At 48.4% G+C, this 11,012-nt stretch overlaps 1 pseudogene; it reads right to left on the bottom strand.

Annotated features, from left to right (window-relative positions):
• Nucleotides 1-6,196: 6,196 nt before the first annotated feature.
• On the bottom strand, nt 6,197-10,223 carry LOC129489291 (olfactory receptor 7E24-like; annotated as a pseudogene).
• Nucleotides 10,224-11,012: the final 789 nt, after the last annotated feature.

Genomic DNA, 11,012 nt, shown 5'->3' with positions numbered 1-11,012 from the left:
AGGCACACCGAGAATCAGTGTCAATGTTGACAGTCTTACCTTCCGGGAGTTCTGAGACAATGAGTTCAGCTTTCTGGGCTGAAGTGCCCTAGGGCAACGATCTGGCTTCATCAACAGTGTCCAGGGTTACCACCGCCTACCCTGCACCTCTCTCTCTTTGTGGGTTGGTGAAGCTGCTCCTGTCCACGTATCGTTCCCAGTCTACTGATGCCCAAGTCTGGTCCCGGAGGTCAGGTCTGCTAGAGTCAACTGAGTCCAACACTTGTACACGATCATGCTCGACAGTACTCTCTCTGATACCAGGAGCAAGGGGGCGGGGTTTAGGGTGTTCCAAACTTCAGTGGTTATACGGGGATTTTCCCAGAGCAAACTTTGGTACTTGGTGAGTCTAGCATTCGTTAGCCAATGATGTCCTGTAGTATTCATTAATGTCACCACAGCATGGGGGGCCTTTCTGTGCAGGTTTTGCCCAGGAGTCAGCTTATTTGCTTCTGATACTAGCAGGGCAGTTGCTGCCAAGGCCCTCAAGCACGGGGGCCATCCTTTAGGAACCCCGTCTGGTTGTTTAGAGAGGTAGGCCACCGGCCTCAGCCAGGGCCCCACAGTTTGGGTGAAAACTCCACCTGCCATCTTTTCTCTCTCTGACACATACAATGGAAAAGGCTTTGTCTGATCAGGTAGCCCCAGGGCTGGGGCTGACATCAGTCTTTTCCTTTAACTCATGAAAGGCTTGCTGTTGTTGGGATCCCCAATCAAAACGTTCCTGGTCCCCCCCTTTGTGACCTCATACAAAGGCTTGGCTAATACTGCAAAGTTTGGGATCCACAGTCTACAAATCCCCACAGCTCCTAAGAATTCTCTCACCTGCCTTCTGTTCTTAGGCTCCGGTCGGTTGCAAATGACCTGCTTTCTTTCTGATCCCAGGCTGTGTTCCCCGTGTGGGATAGTAAATCCCAAGGAACGTACCTGCTGTCGACAGATCTGAGCTTTTTTCTTGGACAACTTATACTCACAGTCCTCCAGGTGCCGGAGTAGGGCATCCGTTCCCTTGGCGCACCCGACTGCCATGGGGTGTCCCAGCAAAAGGTCATGAACTTACTGGAGCAATACACAGCCTAGGTCTCTGGTGGGAAACTTCTGGAAGTCTTGAGCCAACGCCTCCCCGAAGATGGTGCGGGAGTTCCTGAACCCTTGGGGAAGCCGGGTCCAAGTGTACTGAGTAGTGCCACCTGACTCCGGACCTTCCCACTGAAAGGCAAACAGTTTCTCTCGGGGGCTAATCTGATATGAAAAAAGCGTCTTTCAGGTCCAAGCAGGTGAAGCAGCTGTCCTCAGCTGGCAGCAACCCCAACAATGTGTACGGGTTGGGTAGTGTTGGATGGAAAGTCACCGTAGCTTGATTACCCAAGCGCGAATCCCGTACCGGCCTGTGGTCCTCGGTCCCTGGCTTGGGAGCAGGCAGGAGGGGCGTGTTCCGTGGAGACTGACAAGGAACTCTAATTCCAAAAGTTCTTAGGTGCTTGAGATGGACCTGGACACCTTGAAGAGCTTTTCTGGGGACCGGGTCCTGTTTTTGCCTAACCGGCTGGGCCCCAGGCTTCACTTCTATGAGTACGGGGGCATGGTTGACTGCCAAACCTGGAGGTTTGTCTTCCACCCCTACTCTTGGCCACCGCTTAGCCAGAGCTGGTCTTCTCTCTTGGCCCGGCTCCTGAAGAAAAGTCTCCATTCCTCCTCTCGGGGGACCGTAAGGGTTGTAATGACTCCTGTTCCGGGTAACTTTAGCAGCAAAGAGCCATGCTCTGTCAAAGAGATAGTGGCTCTCAGCTTGTTAAGCAAGTCCCTCCCCAACAAGGGCAACGGACAGTCAGGCACGGACAAAAACCTCCTACAGTGCAAGTCCCAGGCAAGCAGAAAGCTTGCTTTGCTGAAACCCCCGTGGCTCCGATAATGTCAATAGTCTTTTTGGAGAAGGGGGCAACAGGGGAGCTTACTAGCGAATGTTCAGCACTGGTATCTACGAGAAAATCAACGTCCCTATCCCCAACTGTCATTCTGACCATAGGCCCTTTGGGGACACTAAAGCCCGCTCTCCCTCAGTCCAAGAACCCTTCTGCCAGGTTGGGCAGGGCCCCTTCCTCCTTGTCCGAGGCCTCCTGCTCTGAGTCACCTTGTTTTCTTTTAAGCTGAGGGCATTTGTTCTTCCAGTGTCCTATTCCTTTACAATAAGCACACCGGTCATACTGCCAACTCTGACAGCCAAGCTGAGTTTCTTTCCCAGGGCCCCCCTTCCCTTGCCTTTTTGGGGGGTCCCCTCTGATTTCTGCAGCTAACAGATCGGCGTTTCGCCAGGCCTGACATTCATTCTCTTTGCGGTGTTCCTTACAGCTGACTGCATCCCTGTTTACAAACACCTGCTTAGCTCTTTCTAATAATTGTGATGTATTCATCCCTGCAAGCCCAGCCTGTTTCTGCAGTTTTCTTCTCATGGCTTCTGCGTGTTGAAGGACTCCAGCCATGTGAAGCATGCGCTGATTTTCAGGGCTATTGGGATCAAAGGGAGTATACCTACGATAGGCCTCACACAATCTCTCATAGAATTGTGCTGGACATTCTTCTGTTCCCCGAATGACCTCAGAGACCTTGTGAACGTTTGTGGCCTTCTGAGCTCCCCTCTCTAATGCTTCCAAGAGAGCTTCCCGGTCTGGGTTGAGCCTTTGCATATTCTCTCTTTCATTTGGGTCCCACTGGGGGCCGGTTCCTGGTAACTGGGTCCTTCCATACTCTTGGGGGTTTTGATAATCAGCTGGTGCATGTTCCTCTAGCCACTTAGTTGCTGCTTGGAGCACTGTCCGCCTTTCATCTCTGTGAAAGAGGAACATGAGCAACTGGTGGCAATCAGCCCAGGTGGGGCTGTGGGTCTGGATGATAGTTTGGAACCAATCAATTCGAGCTTGTGGCTTTTCTGTATAGGACAGGGTATTGTTTTTCCAGTTGAGAAGGTCGGCAGAGGTGAAGGCCTGGTACAGAAAAACACGCCTCTCCACCACATGACCATCCTCATCTATCCCAGTATACCACTGCTCTGTCAGGGCCATCTGTATCCCCATTTTGGGTCATCAACGAACTGCCAAGGGAGGGGTTTCTCCCGAGGCTTCACCTCCTCTCTTGTCTACTCTGGGGGGCCTAGGGATAGGCTTGTCTTGTGGAGGCGCAAGCACTGTGGGCTCAAGAGTGGGGAACCTCTTTCCCTGGTAAGGGGAGGGCACCACTGGGATCACTGGTGCCATCTCCTGCAATGGATCTTCTGATGTTGGGTCGAACAGAACTTGAGGAGTTGATTTCCCTGGGTGGGTGGAGCAGGATCCTTCCTCAGCCATCTGTCCCTTTGCTACTAGTATTGCTGCGGCCTGCCCTCTTAGCCACTGTGGGGGGTCTAGCACCAGCTGTCACCGAGTGTCCATGTATGGGAACAGGTCCAGGTATCCTTTCCCAGTTACCTTGTGCCACACTTGAGAAACAAGGGACCTGTCCAGGCTTCCTTCTGATGGCCAACCCACTTGTAACGTTGGGCAATCTATTTCCCATGAAGTTTGAAGTTCCCCGGTGGTCTAGCGGTTAGGAGTCGGCGCTGTCACCGCCACGGCCCAGGTTTGACTCCCGGTCATGTGAATCAAGACAGTGGAGCAGGACGAGCTGTGGACAAAATCCCTCAGGCATCGGATTCAAAAAGGAAGAAGTTCCTTTTAATCGGCTGGGGGCATTGGCAGACTGGTGTCTTAAGAGCCCAGTGCCCCGAAGGAAGACAGAGTTCCTGGGCCTTTTCTCAGGGCTTACAACTCTAAGAGGTTCCACGTGAAAGGGTCGTGATGGATTCAGAGCACGTGTGCTTAGAGTGGGAGCGGTGGGGTTCTTCTTTTCATCTCAGGCCAGCTCATCAGTGGCACCGGCTGGTGTTGCCGCTGATTTTGATCCTCTTGCTTTTCAACTTTTAATTCCTCGGCCTCTTCAGAGACAGGAGACAGAAAGAGAAATGCCTTCTCTCCTTAGGGCCACAGGATGATATGACTCCCAATATCGCAGGGGGTGTACACACCCCCGTGAAACTCTGCCTACTATCCAGAGGGAGAGAGGATGATATGGCTCCCAATACCGCAGGGGGTGTACATAACCGCGTGATATTGTTCCTCATATCCAGAGCGAAAGAGGATGATATGACTCTCAATATTGCAGAGGGTGCACACCCCTCCTGTCACATTGTGAGGAATGTCGCAATATTATTTATCACAATTAATAATATCAATTATTAATTGATATTAATAATGATCAACATTAATAACTGATCATATAATTTTTAAAATCAATACCTATAATAATGATAACTAATATTCGTTATACTGCTGATAATAAATTATTAAAATTAACTATTAATAACACCTGACATTAATAACGGGACTGATCGTATCCATTAGAAACAAGTAATATTACTTCCTAATAATTAATATTAATAATAATCTGAAAAATTTTTATTAGCAATTATTTCTTAATATTAATATTGGTAATTCATATTAATGTGAATCATAAATGAGTAACAAGTAATACTAATGTGTCTGCTAATACCGCAGGGGATGTACCCCCAGCTGTGATATTGTTCCTAATGTCCAGGGAGGGAGAGAGCCTGGTATTATTTTCAATATCGCAGGACGTGTGGTGTACACCCACCCACTGATATTGATCCGAATATAATATCCAGGGGGTGGAGTATGACGTGACTCCCAATAGAGCAGTGGGTGTACATCCACCCGGCGATATTGCTCCTAATATTCACCGAGGAAGAGAATGCTATGACTCCCAGTATCTCAGGAAGTGTACACCCCTTAGGTGACATCGTCCCTAATATCCAGAGAGGGAGAGGGTGATATCATTCCCAATATCACAAGCTGTGTACACCCACCCTGTGATATTGTTCCTAATACCAGGAAGGGAGACAACGCTATGACTCCCAATAGAGCAGGAGATGGAAACTCATCCTGGGATATGATTCCCAATATTCACGGAGAGGAGAGGCTGGCATTGCCCCTCTGCCCCCTGGCTCTTAGGACCCGCAGTGGACTCACGGCCTCTTTACCGTATTGTGAGTAATATCATCTCCCCCTCTCGAAATTAGGAACTATTTCACAGACGGGTGTCCACCAGTCTGTATTGGCTGTAATATCATCCTCTTCCTCCCTGAATATTAAAAGCAGTATCACAGGGGTGTTTCTACTCCCTGCGATATTGGGTGTCATATCCTCCTCTCCCACGTTGCGGTTAGAAACAATATCAGTGGGGGCGTGTCTACCCTCTGTGATATTTAAAGTGACATCATCCTCTTCCGTCCAGGATCATGAGAACAATATCCCTGGGGGGTGTACACTTTCTGCGATATATGTAGTCATATCACCCCTTCCGCCTTGGAATATTATTAAGGACCATCTCACACGGGGGTGTAGACTTCCAGAGATATTGGGAGTAATATCAACCTTTCGGCCTCTGAATATTAGGCAGAATAACACAGGGTGGGTGTACACCCCCTGCTCTATTATGGGGAGTAATATCTATCTATTATGGGCAGTAATATCATCGTCTCCCTTTCAGGATATTAATAACAATATCACAGGGTGGGTGTACACAGCCTGCGATGCTGGAATTATTATCATCCTCTCCCCCTTGCCATACTAGGAACAATATCACAGAAGGGGTGGACACTCCCTGCGATATTGGGAGTAACATCATACGCTTCTTCCGTGAATATTAGGAGCAATATCACCGGGCGGCTGTACAGTCATCGCTATGTGGGCAGTCATGTCCTACTCTACCCGCCGGATATTCGGATCAGTGTCACGGGGTGAGTGTACACCTACTGCGATACCCTTCATATTAGTCGTAATATCCAAGGTAAAGATTGCTCCTAAGATCACACAGTGTGCACACCCTGTGATATTTTTCTTCATCTTATAGGGAGATATTTCTTCTAATATCACAGCGGGTGTACCCCTTGTGTGTATACTCTGTGACAGTATTTTTTCTGTCCTAGAGAGGTATTACTCCTAATGTCACAGTGGGTGTTCACCCTGTGTTATCATTCCTATTTGACCTTACTGCCTTTTTTAACCCACACTACAAAAGGAATGGAACAGATAGAAAGATATTGAGATTAGACTGTGCTGCCGTGCGGCCGCCGCAGGACACCTTTAATATCCCTGTTTCTCAGGCTGTCGACGAAGGGGTTCAGCATGGGGGTGACCACAGTGTACATCACGGAGGCCACTGCACCCTTTCTCGGGGAAGATGACACACCTGAACTGAGGTCCCCTCCAACGCCTCTTCCATAAACTCAGCAAACAACTGACAGGTGAGACCCACAGGTGGAGAAGGCTTTATACCTCCCACCTGATGATGAAACACTCAGACTGGAGGAAACGATTTTATAGCAAGAGAAAAGGGTCCCCGAGATGGGATGGAAACCAAATACGGCAGCAGGGAAATACATGATGACGTTATTGGTGAAGCTGCCACAACAGGCAAGATGGGGGAGTTGAGAAGGGTCACAGAGGAAATTAGGAATTTCCACATCCTTGAAGGAGGTCATTAGCAAGGCAATCAAGTTGTGCAGCTGGGCCTCTAAAAGACTGAGAGAAAAAAAAAGACAACTAGAAAGCCACGGAAACACGGGTTCATGATGGCTGAATGATATAGAGGGTGACAGATGGCTACAAACCGGTCATAGGCCATCACACTCAGGAGCATGTCTCTCTTCCATGCCTCCAGAAATGGCAGAGAGAGACATCTGAGTCAGGCGGCCTGCATAGGAGATGACTCTGCTGTGAGATTGGATGTCCACAATCATCTTGGGTACCGTGGTGGTGGTGAAACCGATGTCAGGCAAGGACAGGTTGGAGAGGAAGAAGTACATGGGGGTGTGGAGGTGGGAGTCAGGGCTGATGGCCAGGATGATGAGCGGGTTCCCCAGCCCCGTGACCAGGCACATGGACAGGAACAGCCCAGAGAGGATCGGCTTCAGTTCTGGATCCCCTGAGGTTCTAGGAGGAGGAATATAGAGACATCTGTTAGATTCCGTGAGTCTGCAGAGATTGGACACCTTTTGCCTAGAAAAGAGGGTTGAAAAATCAGAAACAAGGAAACCAACACCCAGCATTGCGTCTGCATTTTGGATAGAGGCAACTCACAAATAATGTTTTCAGATTTCAGAGCAATCCACACTCATCAATATTTTGCTGTTCTGACAAAATCAATTGTCTTCTAATGCTTTCATCATTGATTTCTGTGTTCTTCACTTCTGGCTGTACACGCCTGCCTTAGAGACACTAGATTCAAGAACGTTCCAAGAACCAGATCATCATATATAACAAATGCGTAACTGCTAGAAAATACAGCCTATCTTGTCCGAAGAAAAATACATAATAAAACCATTCTCTTCACTTGAAGAAAAAGGTTATCCTAATTAAAGGAAATTAAAAACTCAAATATTTTATTTTATTCTACTAGATTGATACAAATTCCCTTGATTTAGAACCTTTATAAACACTGTATAACAGCTGAGACCAGGCCGGGAGCAGTGGCTCACGCCTGTAATCCCAGTACTTTGGGAGGCTGAGGCGAGCGGGTCACCTGAGGTCAGGAGTTCGAGACCAGCCTCCACATGGAGAAACCCCGTCTCTACTGAAAATACAAAACTAGCTGGGCGCAGTGGTGCATGCCTGTAATCTCAGCTACTCGGGAGGCTGAGGCAGGAGAATTGCTTGAACCTGGTAGGCGGAGGCTGCTGTGAGCCGAGATTGAGCCCTTGCACTCCAGCCAGGGCAACAAGAACTGAGACCATGTCATCTGGAAATGAAATAAAAGTTGATAGTTCATAAGTAGAAAATAGTTCCACATGCCAGTTAGGTCCTAGATGATTTCATCATTCCGTTTTCTGACTTTTCCCCTTCAAGAGAGTAATTGCTTCCTCAAATCGGTGAGTCTTCTTTGAAAATTCACTAAGCTATAACTCCTGTCCTTAGCTTAGGTGGACTTAGAGTTTTCATCAGAAAGTTCGGCCGGACGCAGTGGCTCACGCCTGCAATCCCAGCACTTTGGGAGGCCGAGGAGGGCGGATCACAGGGTGAGGAGATCAAGACCATCCTGGCCAACATGGTGAAACCCCACCTCTACTAAAAATACACAAACTTCACCCAGTATGGCGGCGCACGCCTAGAGCCCCAGCTACTCGGGCGGCTGAGGCAGGAGAATGGCTTGAACCTGGGATGCAGAGGCTACGGTGAGCCGAGATCACACCACTGCACTCCAGCCTGGGCAACAGGAGCAAAACTCCGTCTCAAAAAACAAAAAACCAAAAGAATCAAGTAAGTCAACGTCACACTGATGACAGCCCATTTTTGTGAACCGAGGAAGCGTCAATTCAATAATTCACATAGATTTTGACTTTTGCTATCTCCTATGTGCCAAGCGAGATATAGGCTCTGGGGAATCAGAAACAAAAGAGACTCACTTGTTCCTCTCACAATACTCAGTACTTACTGAGATAAGGACAAAGTAAAATGTCCTGTCTGGAACGCAGGGAAACCAGAACTTCAGGTCGTGGGATATTTCCGTTGAATTGTATGGAGTCAAAGCTTAAAATATTAACGAGTGTACCTAAAATTCACTTTGCCTTGACTTTACGCGTCCATCACAGAGAGATCAGGCAGCAGGCACCCACGATCGGTTTAATCATCGCTCGCTTCCGTTGGATCAACTAGAAATCAGCTCAGATGAGAGTGCTGAGTCTCAGAGGGTGGACATCTCACCCCCTGCCATACAGAGAAGTAGAAAGGGTGGTATTCCAAATTCATGGCCAGACTCTAAGTCCCGGGTACTCTACTTCATGGTCTTCCAATTCTCAAACAGTCGTGGTTTTGGTTTTGGTTTTGTTTTTGCTTTTTTGAGACGGAGTCTCGTTCTGTTGTCCAGGCTGGAGTGCAGTGGAATGATCTCGGCTCACTGCAACCTCCGCATCCCAGGTTCAAGGTATTCTCCTACCTCAGCCTGCCGAGTAGCTGAGATGACAGGCGCCCACCACTATGCCCGGCTCATTTTTTTCTATTTTTAGTAGAGACGGGGTTTCCCCGTGTTGTCCAGGCTGGTCTCAAACACCTGACCTTGTGATTCGCCTGCCTCAGCCACCCAAAGTGTTGGGATTACAGGCGTGAGCCACCGCGCCCAACTTCCGAAAGTTGTAAGCAGAGCTCAGAGGTCTTAACCACAGGCACATCTGAGGAGCATTTTTTGAAACGGTTTCCAGCTTCCTCAATAGGAATGGAAGCCAAACTCTGAATTGATGACTCCTTTGAGGAAGTCGCGAGCTGTAAGGAAAGCCAGGAAGAGGGGCAAGGGAGAGACGCATCCCGAATGATGGTGTACCCATTCTTTCTGGAACCTTTGATGTGATCTCAGCTGCCCTTTCTCTACTTGACACAGTGATTGTGGCACCCACTGGTCTAGCTGTGGTCTACAAGGAACCCCCAAAGGGAAGGGCACAGTGAGCAGGGGCATCGGCCTGAGTGACAAGGATTTGAGAGGGCAGCTTGGATGCAGGGAGAGGACTGGCCAAATGCCATGTGTCTGGACTTAGACTGCCTGGTTCAAATTGGACTTCACTCTTTTTGGCTTCATGATCTGGTACAAGTTCTATGAAAATGTGTTGCTCCTTTTCTAGTCTGTAAAATCATCATGAAATGTGCACTCATAACTGGGAGACTACGCAGATGAAATGAAACAAGCGGCATAGAGCACAGAGTTCAGAGCCTGGCCTTTAGGAAGCCCTCAGTAAGGGTTCATGATGCCCTGGTGTCTGTCTTCATCCTCTTTATCCTCATCATCACCTTCATCATCTTTATTGTCCTTAGGGAATAGTTTAGAGGGAATCATTCCCTGCTATCATAGGTGAGGTGTCTATGAAAAGGACAATCAGTGGGGGAGGAAGGCAAAATTTTAAATACGATTTCTGAGAACCCCCACCACAAGCAAGAACTCCACAGTCTGCTGAGCTGACAGTTTGCACCTTGGTCTCCTCCCATCTGCCCACCGCACTCTCCTGTTTGTCCTGAGGAGGAGGAAAGAAAATAAGGCTCCCGACCGTCCCTCAGCACTCACTCAACTGCCCTTCCCCTCTGCTGGGCCATGACCGCGGAGAACAGGTCCACTGTCCTCCCTGCGTGGTGCACGATGGAGGCTCAGACTCTGTCCTCAAGGCTGGCAAGAAGATAGGGTGAGACATGAGCCTCCCGATACAGGTGACGGGTGTGGAGCCCACAGGACTGGAACCTCACGCTGCAGGGCTGGAGGCACAGACTGAGTATTGACTATTGTATGCCCTGGGGGGCTCAAGGCACAGAGCTCCTCATGAGGCAAAATCACCCAAGCTCCCCAATCTCTAAAGATTTCCTCATAAGAATGCAGGAGGAAGAAGAGAAAAGGCAGTGTCCATAGAAGTTTTGGGGCTCTTCCTGTCATCAGGAGGAAGCTTGTGTGTATTCTTCGCTTCTTTCTTTTCTTTTTAAGATGCAACTGCTTTCATTTTCGTCTTTCATAATGGGAAAATGTACCACGTATCAATACTAAAAATTGTAAATTTATATGATTTCATCTAGAATGGCCAGTAGAAACATTGACAATTTCCACTATTTCTCAGTTTACAGTTGAATGACATTAAGTACATTCACATTGTTTAGCAAGCATCACCGCCGTCATCTCCAGAACAGTTTTATCTTTCAAAATGGAAATTGCACCCGTTAACCAAACTCTCCATTCCTCTCTCTCGCCCACCCCAGGGGCCACCATTCTAATTTGCAACTCTATGAGTTTAACTACTCTAGACACTTGATAGAAGTGGAATCATACCGTGTTTAATTCTTTTGTTGCTGTTGTTTTGGAGACAGAGTCTTTCTCTGTCACCCAGGCTGGAGTGCAAT

The sequence above is a fragment of the Symphalangus syndactylus genome, chromosome 1 (assembly GCF_028878055.3).
Source record: "Symphalangus syndactylus isolate Jambi chromosome 1, NHGRI_mSymSyn1-v2.1_pri, whole genome shotgun sequence".
In the NCBI taxonomy this organism is placed as follows: Eukaryota; Metazoa; Chordata; class Mammalia; order Primates; family Hylobatidae; genus Symphalangus; species Symphalangus syndactylus.
This window is presented reverse-complemented; position numbering and strand designations above follow the sequence as displayed.